We start from the raw sequence: 16029 nt of genomic DNA, 5'->3' as shown, positions 1-16029 counted from the left end.
CACTTCTGCTTTTGCAATAAAAGCAAAGCAAATCACTGGTATGCAGGGGCCCCTGAGCAATTTAGAGTCAGATGCCAACTAGCGTGTGCAGCCACCTGACCTGTTGGTTTCTCAATATGCTTGATGGATCCATGATTTCTGGTCCAGAAAGGAAAAGCAGAAGCCTTCCCTGCCTGCCTCCCACACTCTGTGGGTCAAGTATTTACCAAAAACACAGCAGCAGCCTGGACGCCAGCAGACATACAAAGAGGGAAACAGTTCTCCCTTCTCAAGGCAGGTTGGACAACATCAATACTTTGCAACTGGGGGGTGTGGGTGGAGTACTTGTGCATGAATTTGAAACAGATGGGAGAGGGAATGATTCCAGCGAAAAAACCAATAAATATTTATATCTACAATGTACACTGAACTCCAGCCTGGACAACAGAGCAAGACTCTGTCTCTAAAAAAATTTCATCATTAGCCGGGTGTGGTGGCTTGCGCCTATAGTCCCAGCTACCTAGGAGGCTGAGGCAGGAGGATCACTTCAGCCCAGGAGTTCGAAATTACAATAAACTATGATCATACCACTGCACTCCAGCCTGGGCATCAGAGCAAGGCCCTATCTCTAAAACAAAACAAGGTAAGACGTTTACATACAAATCAATGTAAGAAAATCCAGAATAAAGTATTACCAAATAAACCCCACTGGGGCCTAAAAAAAAAGTGACCTAAAACTGGTTGGGTACAGTGGCTCACACCTGTAATCCCAGCACTTTGGGAAGTCAAGGCGGGCAGATCACGAGATCAGGAGATCAAGACCATCCTAGCTAACAGCGTGAAACCCCATCTCTACTAAAAAATACAAAGAAAAAAATTAGCCAGGCATCGTGGCGGGCACCTGTAGTCCCAGCTACTAGGGAGGCTGAAGCAGGAGAATGGCGTGAACCTGGAAAGCAGAGCTTGCAGTGAGCTGAGATCCGGCCACTGCACTCCAGCCTGGGCGACGGAGCGAGACTCCATCTCAAAAAAAAAAAAAAGTGATCCAAACCAAGTGAGACTTGTACAGTGTGACAAGGATGGCTCAAAATTAGAACATCTTTTAATTTCATTTATATATATATATATATATATATATATATTTTTTTTTTTTTTTTTTTTTTGAGATGGAGTCTCGCTCTGTTGCTCCGGCTGGAGTACAGTGGTACGATCCAGGCTCACTGCAAGTTCCACCTCCTGGGTTCACTCCATTCTCCTGCCTCAGTCTCCCGAGTAGCTGGGACTACAGGCGCCTGCCACCACGCCTGGCTAATTGTTTGTATTTTTAGTAGAGACAGGGTTTCACCACATTAGCCAGGATGGTCTCGATCTCCTGATCTTGTGATCTGCCCGCCTCAGCCTCCCAAAGTGCTAAGATTACAGGCGTGAGCCACCATACCCGGCCTAATTTCATTTATATTAATATGCTATAAGAAAAATCAATCATCGTAGATGTTGAAAAGGCATTTGACAAAATTTACTACAAAACTTATTTTAAAAACTTATCAAATTAGAAAGAGGGATACTTCCTTAAATTACACACGACAAAGGAAATTACACCCAGACACACACCTATCAAGCCAAAGCCCAGCATCATTTGTAGGGGATGGAAGCAATGGAAGCTTCCATTAACCTGCGGAACAAAAGAATGCCCTCTGTTGCCACAATTATTTTGGAGGCCTTAGCTGATGAAACTAGGCAAGAAGGAAAGTAAGACATTTAAGAAAAAAGCAGGAGGTGAAATAATTATATTTACTCTTAAAAAGGAGGCAGATTTTGCTAAGGAGTTAGGTACAAAAGTAACATACTAAGCAGCCTTCCTTTTTCTTAATTTTTAAAATATAGAGATGGGGCCGTGCACAGCTCACACCTGTAATCCCAGCGCTTTGGGAGGCCAAGGGAGGCGGATTGCTTGAGGCCAGGAGTTTGATACCAGCCTGGCCAACATGGCAAAACCCCATCTCTAGTAATAATACAAAAATTACCCGGGTGTGGTGGCACATACCTGTAATACCAGAGGCACGAGTATTGAATTGAAGGCCAAGGCACGAGAATTGCTTGAACCCAGGACATGGAGGTTGCAGTGAACCGGAGTGCACTACTGCACTTCAGCCTGGGCGACAGAGAAAGACCCTGTCTCAAAAAAAAAAAAAAAATAGAGACGAGGTCTTACTATGATGCCCAGGCTGGTCTCAAACCCCTGGGCTCGAGCAGTCCTTCTGCCTCAGTCTCCCAAAGTGCTAGGATTATAGGTGTGAGCCACCAAGCCTGGCCTGAAACAGTCTTCCTATGTACAAACAAAGCAGTTAGAAAAGTTAACAGAAGAAAACATCCCGTTTGCAGGCCGGGCGCGGTGGCTCAAGCCTGGAATCCCAGCACTTTGGGAGGCCGAGACGGGCGGATCACGAGGTCAGGAGATCGAGACCATCCTGGCTAACACGGTGAAACCCCGTCTCTACTAAAAAATACAAAAAAAAACTAGCCTGGCGAGGTGGCGGGCGCCTGTAGTCCCGGCTACTCGGGAGGCTGAGACAGGAGAATGGCGGGAACCCGGGAGGCGGAGCTTGCAGTGAGCTGAGATCCGGCCACAACACTCCAGCCTGGGTGACAGAGCGAGACTCCGTCTCAAAAAAAAAAAAAAAGAAAAAGAAAACATCCCATTTGCAACAGCACACTCCCAAAAAACAAAACTCTCAGAAATAAATGTGCAAAAATATACACACACAATCCATATGAAGAAATCTTTCAAATGCTGCCGAGGGATATGAAACACTTTGAATGCAAAAGAAAGCCACGCTGCATGTGTTATCCAGAAATGTTCAACATTAAAAAGATGTCGCATCAATATCAAGCGGGGGTGTGTGGAAATGGAGCCTTCATCCACGCTGGGGAGAACATGGCAGCATGGCCACTCCAAAAGACATTTTGGCAGTTTCTTAAAAGGTGAATATAAATCTATCTTATGGGGCTGGACACGGTGGCTCACGTCTGTAATCCCACCACTTTGGTAGGCCAAGGCAGGTGGATCACCTGAGGTCAGGAGTTTGAGACGAGCCTGACCAACATGGTGAAACCCCATCTCTACTAAAAGTACAAAAAAATTAGCTGGGTGTGGTAGCGGGTGCCTGTCATCCCAGCTACTTGGGAGGCTGAGGCAGGAGAATCTCTTGAACCCAGGAGGCAGAGGTTACAGTGAGCCAAGATCGTGCCACTGCACTCCAGCCTGGGCAACAGAATGAGACTGTCTCCTAGACAGACAGACAGACAGACAGACAGATAGATAGATAGATAGATAGATAGATAGATACATACATACATAGGTAGGTAAGTAGATAGATAGATAGATAGATAGATAGATAGATAGATAGATAGATAGATAGATAGATAAAAATAAGTGGCTCTTTGTATACTTACAGAACGGTGCATCCATCACCACAATTCAATTGATTTTCAAACATTTTCATTTCCCCAGCAAGGAACTCTGTTATCCTTAGTCATCACCCCTCCCAATTCTTTCTTCCTCCCCAGCACTGGGTAAGCAGTAATCTGCTCCCTGTCTCTCTGGATTTTCCCATTCTGGACATTTCATATAAATGGAATCATACAATATGTGGGCCTTTGTGATTGGCTGCTTGGACCTGGCATAAAGTTTGACGCTCAGCCATGTGTGGCCCATGTCTGTGCTTCATTCCTTTTGACTGCCTTATTGCACAAATGGTGTCATAAGCACAGCAGGTGCACTGTGAAAAGTCAGGGTGTCTGTTGTAATCCCTAGAACAATCGCTACAGAAAACATATATAACTAAAAACATACAGCAAAAAAGATGTAGCCAAAAGTCAACAGAGATGAAAGGAAATGTGAAGAATCCCTCCATTAATCCAAAAGAAGGCAGGAAAGGAGGCACAAGAAACAAAGATGAGAGAAATAGGCTGGGCACGCTGGCTCCCTACCAAAAATATTTTTAAAAAATTAGCCAGGCGCAGTGCCGCGCACCTGCAATCCCAGCTAGTCGAAGGCTGAGGTGGGAGAATCACTTGAACCTGGGACCGGGGGAGGGGTGCGGAGGTTGCAGTGAGCCGAGATCATGCCAATGCACACTCCAGCCTGGGTGACAGAGCATGACTCTGTCCAAAAAAAAAAAAACACACACACACACACAAACAAATAGCGTACATGAGAAATTCCATTGAACGAAAGTGAACTTAAACACTCCAAGTGGAAGTGAGCTAGTGAGACTAAATTTAAAAGAACACAAACAAAAACATGACCCACCCATATAACGTGTAGAAGAGGCACACTTTACATACAAAAACATCATAAGATGAAAACAGGATGAAAAAAGATATCTATGTAAACATTAATTCTAAAAAAGCTCTATTAACATCAGATAAACAGATAATATGAGGGCTTCCTACTTTTTTGATGAAACAATTAAAAACTCAGAAAATGGGGTTGCTGCAGCGGCTCACTCCTGCAATCCCAACACTTTGGGAGTCTGAGGTGGGCAGACCACTTGAGCTCAGGAGTTTGAGACCATCCTGGACAACACAGTGAGACCTCATCTCTATCAATAACAACAACTACCACCACAGAAAATGGCGTTTTTCATGAGGAACATCAAATACTGTGCTAACCTTTCCCTAACTTCTGGGTTAAGTCTTCCCCAAAACCAAGGCCCAGCTCTGGGACTCCTGCAGTTCCATTAGGTGTCAACAAGTCCCTTTTGCCAAAAATTAGGAAAAACAACCAAAAGCCCGGATATCCACCAATGAGTGGAGAAACCAAATGCGGTCTATCCATATGATGGAATATTATGTCATTAAAAGGAGTCAGTCATAAAAAGGGATGAAGTACAGATACAGGCCGTAACATGAATGGATACTGAAAACACCAGGCTGAGCCAGGTGTGGTGGTTCACGCCTGTAATCCCAGCACTTTGGAAGGCTGAGGCAGGTGGATCACTTGAGGCCAGGAGTTCAAGACCAGCCTGGCCAACACGGTGAAACCCCATTTCTATTAAAAATACAAATATTAGCTGGGCATGGTGGCAGGTGCTTGTAATCCTAGCTACTTGGGAGGTTGAGGCAGGAGAATCGCCTGAACCAGAGTGGCACAGGTTGCAGTGAGCCAAAATAGTGCCACTGCACTCCAGCCTGGGTGACTGAGCGAGACTGTCTCAAAACAACAACAACAAAAATGTTAAAAACCCACCATGCCGAGTGCCAAAAGCCAGACACGAAATGCTACATATTGCACGATTACATTGGAACGAAAAGTCCAAAGCAGACAAATCCGTATAGACAGAAAGTACGTTAGTGATTACAAGAGCTGAGGGGGATGGGAGGATTGTGGGGTTGACTGCTAACGGGTATGGCATTTCTTTTAGGGTGATGAAGTGTTCTCGAAATAGCTAGTGGTGATGGTTGTACCACTGTGTGAATACACTAAACACCAGGGAAAGGCCAAGCACAGTGGTTCACGCCTGTAATCCCAGCACTTTGGGAGGCCGAGGCAGGCAGATCACCTGAGGTCAGGAGTTCAAGACCAGCCTGCCCAACATGGTGAAACCTCATCTCTACAAAAAATACAAAACTTAGCCAGGCATGATGGTGGGTGCCTGTAACCCCAGCTACTCAGGAGCCTGAGGCAGAAGAATGGCTTGAATCCAGGAGGCGCAGGTTGCAGTGAGCCAAGATCGCGCCATTGCACTCCAGCCTGGGTGACAGAGTGAGACTCCATCTCAAAAACAAAAAAAAACCACCAGAGAATGGCACACTTTAAAGTGCTGCATTTTGTGGTATGTGAATTACATATCAATTTCTTAAGACTAGTAAGAGAAGGAAGGCATTACAAATGATATTTTGGTTTTGTAATTAGAGATTTCTCCCTCTCCCCCCAAAAAAGTTCTCTTTCAGTTTCCGCAAACTTCCTCCTTCCCTCCCCTACCCATCCACCCAGAGGAACTGTATCTGTTCCTGCCTAAACAGATAAGAGGGCTTTGTCTTTTGAGGCTTGGTAGGTAAATTAGAAAGGGGTCCCAAGTGAAAAGAGAGAGAGAGAGGCATCCCACAGCCCTGTTCCATCTGAGCGTCCCATGGCCCATGACTCACTTTACCCACTAACATGTTTCCCTTCCAGTTTACCATCTGGAAGAAAGAATAAACTTATTCTTCTTATTCCTCAATAATTTATGTAAACCAAACATTGCAAACAGGGGTTTCCTTAGCAACCTCTACCTCATTCTCTTCAGATACCAATTGCTCTCCAGTAAAGGGAGTGTCCTTTGCCACACAACTTAAATTCACTTGGAAATCTCACTTAAAACAGAAAAGTTAAGGTCTTCATAAGGTTTGCCAAGTGCAAAGCGTTTGCAGGAATGCATGAGGCTGAAAGTCAAAGGCAAAGAAAACAAGGCACAAATTATTTCACCCTGATTTGGTTTCTCCTTGTACACTCATGGTTAGTAAGTTCAGTGTTTTTTTTTTGTTTTTGTTTTTGTTTTTTTTGGAGACAGAGTCTTGTTCTGTGGCCCAGACTGGAGTGCACTGGAGTGCAGTGGCACGATCTCAGCTCACTGTAATCTCTGTATCACGGCTAGTGATTCTCCTGCCTCAGCCTCTGAGTAGCTGGGATTACAGGCACCCGCCACCATGCCTGGCTAATTTTTTATTTTTAGTATAGACGGGGTTTCACCATGTTGGCCGGGATGGTCTAAAACTCCCGATCTCAAGTGATCCGCCCACCTCGGCCTCCCAAAGTGCTGGGATTACAGGCATGAGCCACGGCACCCAGCCAGGTCAGTTTTCTGTAACGGAAGTAACAAAACAGGTATAATCCAAAATCATAGATATATCAAAATTTTAAAAATCGTGTTGGAGGCCAGGCACAGTGGCTCATGACTGTAATCCCAACAACTTGGGAGGCCGAGGCAGGAGGATCACTTGAGACCAAGAGTTGAAGATCAGCCTGGCCAACACACCAAGACATCATATCTATAAAAAAGTTGGTTGTTTTGTTTTTGGTTTGTTTGTTTGTTTTGTTTTTTGAGACAGATTCTTGCTGTGTCACCCAGGCTGGAGTGCAGTGGCACGATCTCGGCTCACTGCAAGCTCCACCTCCCAGGTTCACACCATTCTCCTGCCTCAGCCTCCCAAGTAGCTAGGACTACAGGTGCCCGCCACCATGCCTGGCTAATTTTTTGTATTTTTAGTAGAGACGGGGTTTCACCATGTTAGCCAGGATGGTCTAGATCTCCTGACCTCATGATCTGCCCGCCTCGGCCTCCCAAAGTGCTGGGATTATAGACGTGAGCCACCGCACCTGGTCAAAAGTTTTTAATGGTATTGGAAAATGCCATTAAACTTGAGTACTAACAGTTTCAATGCATCATTGCCTGGCCTTCTGGGTTTCACTTTGAACCTTGTGACAGGTGATCAAGTCATGTGTCCAAACTCAGGGAGTTCCTGTTGTACAGAGATGATGCTGCCTGGAGCACCCTACTCCAATCCCCTTCCCTTCAACTTGTCGCAGTGTATCACATTCAGTCCAGACCACGGCAAGCCCCGCTCACGTCATCAGCCCTGCCAGACCAACAGCCTAGAAAAAATGCACATCAACTCCCACAAAGGGCAGGGTGACTCAGTTCACTCACATGCTGCAAGCCAGCTGTCTGTCTTGCACTCTGTCCAGACCTGGGCTGTGTACAAACTATACAGCCAGGGCCCTGTGCTCAGAAGGGTCCCCAATGCTTGCTTGAATGCTCTGCTGTTAACATCTTAATTTCTGAAAATTACTGATTTTCATTTTGTGCTGATCCCTGCAAATTAAGTAGCCGTTCCTACTTCAAAGCCACTTAATGAAGGTTCTTGGGTGGCTGGAGTAGGCTGGGGTTTCCATAAAATAAGGCACTGGCTGGTGGCTCACGCCTGTAATCCCAGCATTTTGGGGGGCCGAGGTGGGCGGATCACAAGGTCAGGAGATTGAGACTATCCTGGCTAACACAGTGAAACCGCGTCTCCACTAAAATTACAAAAAGATAGCCAGGAGTAGTGGCACATGCCCGTGGTCCCAGCTACTCAGGAGGCTGAGGCAGGAGAATGGTGTGAACCTGGGAGGCGGAGGTTGCAGTGAGCCGAGATTGCGCCACTGCACTCCAGCCTCGGCAACAAAGCGAGACTCCATCTCAAAAAAAAAAAAACAAAACAACAACAACAACAACAAGAGTGGGGGGGATGCTAGCCAGGCACAGAGCCCCTGAAACAGGAAGACCCTTCCCTTGCTCTAAAATAACCCTCTCAGAGTCATTTCTTAATGGAGCCTGAAACAGCCTGGTGACCTGCCCTCAACTATTTTAATCATTGGCTGTCCCCCTCTTCAAGAGCAGGTGCATTTCACGTAAGTGAGTAATTAATACTAACGAGGGGCCAGTGCCCATGGGCTGGGGCCCTGTCATGTGTATTCTGGGCTCAGGGTCCCTGGGAGGCACAAGACCCAGATCTGTCCTTACAATATGACGATAGATCACTCTAGAGTGGCCTGTCCTGATCAGCACAAGACCCGGCAACCCTTTTGTTCAATGCTGGAGCGTCTCCCAGGGATGAGCCATGGCGGCGTTTGTAGGATGGCTGGCAGCACTAGGCAGTGGGCCAGCTATGCCTCAGTAGCTCTGGTGGTTCAAACCCACAACCCAGCCAAATCACCCTGGGCTCCAACCAGCCTGGCTAACTGGGGACAGCCATTCCCAGCTGCACTCAGGCATCTGAAAGACCCTTCCTTTCCTGCGAAGCCTCTTTCAGGGTTTCAGGAAGGAAGTGGAGACAGTAAGGGGAAACCACAAACCCATATAACTCTAATAGTATCACCTCTTGGTCCATGGGGGTGGGGGAGGGTGCTTCCCGTGTTGAATTTCATCCTGAAGCCACCCTGGTGGTAGTAGAGGCAATGCCATTCTCTCCATTTCACAAACAACATCGCGTTGGCCCCAACAGATGAAGCCAGGGACTGAGACTGGCTAGTGAAGCCAGGACCATGACCGACCGGGTCTGACTTGGGAGCTTTAAGGGCAGGCTATCGGTTTCTGCAGATCCTGGCCTAGCATAGCCCATGTGATCAGCCCGGGCTGATCAGTCCCCTCTGCTGACAGGTTTCCCTCTTAAGGACACTGGTGGGGCTGTGGCCCCGTCACATCATGTGTCCCTGGGAACGCTCTTTTCCAGGGAACTCCAATGAGGAAGAGAAAGTGGGGACCATCGGCTTCCGCATCTCTGAAAACAACTTTGTAAAAGTGCGTAAGGACCCAACATTGTGCTTACAATCAAACGGTTCGGGACCCCTCCGCTCTGAGTACTTCAACACTGGGCATTTCCTTTTTCTGTTTGGGTCTCAAACTCTGCCTCTGGAATCTTGTTTTGAAGGCTAAGTTTCCAGCCAGAACAAGTGCCCACACTCTACTGTCCCAAACCCATTCCCTCGCCTTAGCCAGGAAGGTTGATGACAGACAGGGTCTTTGTTCCCCGAGACAGAGCTGGCCGTGACCGAATGACCCTCAGATGCAGGCAGAGCCCTTTGTCCTTTTTTGTCACTGTGCAGACCAACTTGGGAGCTGATTATGCTCCTTAAACCTTCTGAGAATGCTTATGGCACCCAGCACTGCAAAAAGGATTAAGTCAACTGAGAAGATACATGTTTTTCCAATTAGTTATAAATCACTCATGTTGGAATTTTTGCAAAACTGGCTGGTTGCTTTCCCATTACCCATGATTCCTCATTCTTTCTTTCTGTATAAATAATTTCACAAGGTTTTCAAGTAAATTTGGTACTAAAGGCCCATGACCATGAAATAAACAGGACACTCACAGCGAAATGCTAAAGCCAAAATCTCATCTTCCATGCGCCATACAATGAGAAAGGAGATGGAAAATAACGTCCACCTACAAAACTTCCCTACCCCGGGTTTCTTAAGACACATCAACATGCGCAACGACGTTTGTGTTTGGATATGCATTTTACTACATACATACATCTTTAAAAAGATTTTTCCCACTGACATTTATTTCTCATGCCAAGCCAGGGCCAGCCGCCAAACTGGGGAGACCTAGATCCCGAAGTCAATGCTCTCACTCTCCTTAAAGGACCATGACACCAGCCAGAGAGGCGGAAAATGTGGTAAAGGCAGGGGAAACACGATTCTCCCACCTAGAAAGACAAAAAAGAGCTCTCGCAATGGGCAGGGCAGCTCTGGGAGCAAGTGACTAATAATAGCAGGAATTACAGCCAGCGCATCAACACACGGGATGAATTTAACAAGGCTGTTTTGTGTGTGTGTGTGTGTGTGTGTGTGTGTGTGTGTGTGTGTGTGTGTGTGTGTGATGGAGTCTTGCTTTGTCACCCAGGCTGGGGTGCAGTGGTGTCATCTTGGCTCACTGCAACCTCCGCCTCCTGGGTTCAAGTGATTCTCCTGCCTCAGCCTCCCGAGTAGCTGTGACTACATGCCGGCGAACAAGATTTTTCTTACTCCAATTTTGCAAAGTGAGGAAACAGAAGCCCAAAGAGGCTGTGTGTCCCAAACCATTTATTGAGTGGTTGTAAAGCTGGGATTGGAACCATGCTGTCTGGATCTGAAGCCCCCTTGTGCTGTTCTATCTGGCAGGTCCTTGTGGACAGAATTCTGAGATACCCCTTCCCCAGAACAGACCCGATTCCCACCCCTGTTGGATACACCTTCCCCCAGGCATTCAATCGAACATGAATCTAGGTGTTGCTCTGCAGTGATTTTGCAGACGTAAAGTCCCAAATCACTTGACCTTAAGGTAGAGGGCCTGAGCCAATCACATGAGCCCTCTCTAAACCCGGGCCCAGGAAATCAGAGGCTGGAGAGCACGAGGCAGATTCAAGGCTTGTTCCTGAAGATGGAGGAGACCTCCAGGAGCCTCCAGTTTACAGCCAGCAACGAAATGGGACCTCAGCCCTACAACTGCAAGGAACTGAATTCTGCCAACAGCCTGATGAGCCTGGATGCCCATTCTGGATCCTTCCCAGAGCCTCCTCAAGAGAACTCAGCTGGCCGATACTTGATTTTGGCCTAACAAGGCCCTAAGCAGAGAACCCAACCACACCCTGCCAGACCCTGACCCACAGAAACTGTGAGATATTAATACAATTGTTTTTTAAGCTGCTAAGTTTATGGCAATTCATGACGTGGCATTACAGGCTCTGACCAGAGGTCTCTAGCACCAACCCCGGCTGTCATACCTATGGGAGACACCATGTCTGCAAATGCCTCTCCAGGCCTCCAAGACACCTAATGTGGTCACATCAAGCTCCCAAAAGCCCCTTAGGGCACTGTCCCTACTCTCTGCAGGAGCCACGTGAGGGCACTGAGAAGAGGACTGGCTGTGGAATTTGAGGTTTCTAAGTCCTGGCCTCCTAGGGCCTCAGGTGTCTTACCCATGTGTGCTATTAACGTGATGTATCGCTTGATATTAACCTTGGCCAGCTGGCTGAGGCAGTTTGTCAGGTTTCGCCACTGTAAAGTTACTCTTTGATCCCCCTTTCCATTCTGGAAAGAAGTCACTGTGCACAGCCCACACTGGTGGAGAGGGAGGCACCCTCAACTTGTATTTACTAAGTCTGGCAACTCTGCCTGTCACATCAGCACACTCCAAGTACTCCACAGCTCCATGAGGCTGGTGACAATCACATTAGATAGTGCAGCTCTACTTTAGAACATCAAGAAAAAGTATCCAAACATCAGTCACTTGGGTACCACTGTCCTATTGTTTACTTAGTAGTTTTCTGTAAAAGCACTCACTTTTTTTTTCCCCCAAGATGCAGTCTTGTTCTGTTGCCCAGGCTGGAGTGCAGTGGCGCCATCTCAGATCCCTGCAAGCTCTGCCTCCCGGTTCAAGAGACTCTCCTGCCTTAGCTTCCCAAGTAGCTGGGATTACAGACACTCGCCACCACACCCGGCTAATTTTTGTATTTTTAGTAGAGATGGGGTTTTACCATGTTGGCCAGGCTGGTCTGGAACTCATGACCTCAGGTGATCTGCCCGCTTTGTCCTCCCACAGTGCTGGGATTACACGAGTGAGACACTGCACCCAGGCACAGGGCTTTTTAAAAAGGGAACTTGATATCACTACCTTGCAATGGCCCAGCATCAAGATGGCCCTGGACATCCAAGAGGTAGAGCAGCCCTGTTCCTCCACATGGGCTTTTTCCATCCTTCCTTTCTTCTCCTCCTCAGAAGCCTGGGGCATGCGTAGGCCTCTTGGTCCTTGTCCTCAGGGCTTCAGGATCCCCACCCGAGGGAGCCTTCGCCAGTTCACAACCAGTGCCATGGGCAGCTCCGACCCCTCCTGTGGCCCAGGTGTCTCTGGGCCAGGAAGCTGTAGATCTGTGGCTGCCAAGCCTAGTTGATGACAAGACTCACTGGAGAGCTTTCTAAAAGCTTAGACTTCCCTAAGCCCCCAGCACGTGGATCCTAATTAAAGATATGGGTAGGACCAGGTTAAAAACAGCCCAGGTGGAGCTGATAATCAGCTACTTTTGACAACACTGCGTCCTACATGCAGGACGACCAGGCTCAGCTGTGCTCTGGGAAAACCTTCACCTGAAGTAATGCACAGCTGTCCGATGGAAGACCCCAGGGCAGGCACTGACTCTCCTTTTTTTTTTTCTTGAGGCAGAGTCTCAGTCTCATCTGTTACCCAGGCTGGAGTGCAGTGGCACGATCTCGGCTCACTACAACCACCGCCTCCTGGGTTCAAGTAATTCTCCTGCCTCAGCCTCCCGAGTAGCTGGGACCACAGGCGTGCACCACCACACCCGGCTAATTTTTGTATTTTTAGTAGGAACAGGGTTTTGCCATGTTGGCCAGGCTGGTCACAAACTCCTGGCTTCAGGTGATCCACCCATCTCGGCCACCCAAAGTGCTGGGGTTACAGCTGTGAGCCGCCACGCCCAGACTGACTCACTTTCTAAAATGAGCAGTACCCGCTGGAGGAAGGCGTCTAGCTTGGCCTCTTCCCAAACTCACAGGACGTGGAATTCGGTACTGACAGGCCCTTTGGAGAAACTCCTTTCCCTGTCCTGTGTGACCAGCAGGGAGGGAGGCTTGGTGGTTTGGTATTTCTGGGTGTACAGCCTCATTGTTTCTTCCTTATCTTTCTTGCCCATATCACATCTCAGGTCCCTTGGATCAGGGACAGAACCGGATTGTGCTCCTCTGGGCGGCCGTCCACTGCACTTTAGGGCCTGGTAACTGGTTTAGTGAGTTCCAGGTTCACAGAAGGAGACAAACTGCCCAGGATGGGTCATACTCAAAGCCTCCCCAGTACCAGATTGAGGTGATTAGGTGACGAGATTTAGAGTTGTATTTGGCACGAACACACATCATTGGGGTCTAGAGGGCCGACTAGGTAGGCAGAATGTCCCTCCCCACACAATGATATCCATACCCTAATCCCCAGAACCTCTGAATATGTTACCTTACGTAGCAAAAGACTTTGACAGATGGGATTAGTCAGGGCATTGGGAGGGGAAGATTAGCCTGGATACCCAGGTGAGCCCAATCTAACCACACAAGTTCTTAAAAGCACGGGACTTTCTCGGGCTTAAACGGGAACGATAAGGAGGAATGGGAGGTCCAAGAAGATACCATGCGCACAGCGGGCAGCCACGTGTCTCGTTCACCTCGTGTATCCAGAGTCTGGAACCCAGCAGGCGCTTGGCGACGGAAAGGCCACTAAAGTGAACTTTGAAGCACTGGATCCCAGTGAATAGTCATGTGGATGAATTATTTAACCTCTCTGACCCCACGTCATCCCTTCTCTATGGACATCAGAAGTAAGGGCAGTGAAATAACCCACCCAAGGTCATCCCCTGAATGAACAGTGGGGCTGGCCCCACTGCAAGCCCCTCAGAATCCATCTGGCTGCCAAATCCAGCACTCTCTCCACCCCCACCTCGGCTTGGCCATAATGAGCAGAACTCCTGGGTAGACAGGGGTGAAGCTTCTCATGGCCCCATTTCGTTCCTTTGCTCCATTCTGTGCCCTTGTTTTCTGGTGACTGGTTGTCATCCCATTTTCCACACACAGACCAGCAGAGGGGGCCAGTGCCCATGTCGAGACCATCAGCTCCCAGAGCTGCCCTAGGGAAGGGCCTGGTCCCGGCCACCCGCAACAACAGTGTCCTTGACGACAAGGGGCACCTACTGGTTCACCACCTGGCTCTTCGGCTGCCAGCTAGATGCCCCTGGAAAAAGGACTTCATCTCTGTGGCAGCAGTTTTCACAGCTGTGAAAGGGGAGAGGGGAAACGGACCTCCCAGGGGTACTGGGACAGTAAAATGAAGCAACTCATGAGACAGCTTCTAGCACAGTCCCTGGCACTTAACTCTTAGTTGAATTTGCATTCTTTTATTTTTATTTTTTTTATTTTTGAGACAGAGTTTTGCTCTGTTGCCCAGGCTGGAGTGCAGTGGCGCGATCTCCACTCACTGCAACCTCCATCTCCTGGGTTCAAGCGATTCTCCTGCCTCAGCCTCCCGAGTAGCTGGGATTACAGGCACACATCACCACACCCAGCTAATTTTTTGTATTTTTAGTCGAGACGGGGTTTCGCCATGTTGGCCAGGCTGATCTTGAACTCCTGACCCCAGGTGATCTGCCCGCCTCAGCCTCCCAAAGTGCTGGAATTTCAGGCATGAGCCACTGCGCCCAGCTGAACTTGCACTCTTTATCAAGAGACGTTCAGTCAGTCTCAAAGGACTCTCATTTCAGATTCTGTCCAAACCACATGAATCGTTTTTTGGACTCGGCTGTCTCGCTCCTTTTCCTCCACCCTTTTATGTCTTTACCAACTCTTTCCTCTGTACTTAAACAGCACTCCCCAACAGTCAAGCCAGCACCCTTGGGCCTGCTATGAACTACACAGGGGGGCCACTTCCAAAGGCCCTGCTAAGCAGGGGGTTCCTTTCATCTGAAAACTGCTGTGGGCCAAGTATAAATTTAAGACACTGTGCCTTTGCTTGTATATTTCCTCTGTCTTCCAGCCTAAAACCCAGCCAGTCCTAACATTGACCGAATGCCCATGTATGTTACTTAAGACCCCATGCTGGGCAGGGATACTGAGATAAATAAGACACAATCACGATGTCACTGGAAGCACCTCCAACAGGGACAGATAGCAAGAGATGATTTCAGAACAACGTGTGTGCCTGTCTACAGAGATCCACTCTCAGGAGGGGAAAGCTAATTCCGTTCCCAAGAACTTACCAGCTACCACCCTTTGAAGGAAGAATTGTCTCCGCTTCACAGACTGACTTCCAAGGCCAAAGTCAGACAGGAACGGGCCGGACCAGGACTGGACCCCAGGTTAGACTAACATCACTGTCTCCCTTATCGCAAGCAGGCAGAGGCCCCTTGAAGATGTCCTTTCGCACCAGCTCCAAAATATCTACTAAATGTAGGTCATTATGACTGAAAATGCATTTTTCTCCTTATCCTTGCAGCAGGCAGCTGCTCTGTAAGTTTTGGCTGTAGCCTGATGCTTAGCAACGCCAGCCCAAGGCCATCTGCTGACCTGTAGATCGCGGGGTTGTCACCCTTGAAACTGGAAGGCATTCCACACACAGTGTGTCTTCCAGGTGCTTTTTCTCCTCAACCATGAAACCACACACCCACAGGCCAGGCAAGAAAGCACTCAGTTCCTTCACACATGGTCCTTCCTTCCCCTTCCTGCTTCACCTGATGCAGAAGAATTTGTCAGTAAAACTTGAGCATTACAAGAATATGCAACAGAAAGAATTAGAGAACTTGGCAATCCAAAAGCTGCTAAATGAGGGTTTTCTCCATTTTGGGGGTAATGTAAAGCAGTTCCAAGAAAAGTGAAGTCACAGCCTCCGTTGCTTATTTTCGGTTCTTAGAAAAGAGCCAATGTCAAAGGGGAAGCGGCTCCGCCCCAGCACACAGCCTCCATTGTCTGGCGCGGAGCGATGGCTGATAAACCA

At 48.2% G+C, this 16029-nt stretch overlaps 1 long non-coding RNA gene across 1 annotated transcript in view; it reads right to left on the bottom strand.

Annotated features, from left to right (window-relative positions):
- The window catches only part of LOC102136195 (uncharacterized), a 76472-nt gene that overhangs the window by 29761 nt on the left and 30682 nt on the right, over window positions 1-16029 (bottom strand). The gene's annotated exons all lie outside the window — the stretch shown is intronic.

Source organism: Macaca fascicularis, chromosome 20, assembly GCF_037993035.2.
Source record: "Macaca fascicularis isolate 582-1 chromosome 20, T2T-MFA8v1.1".
In the NCBI taxonomy this organism is placed as follows: Eukaryota; Metazoa; Chordata; class Mammalia; order Primates; family Cercopithecidae; genus Macaca; species Macaca fascicularis.
The sequence above is the reverse complement of the archived record's forward strand: the minus strand, read 5'-3'. Positions and strand labels throughout refer to the sequence as shown.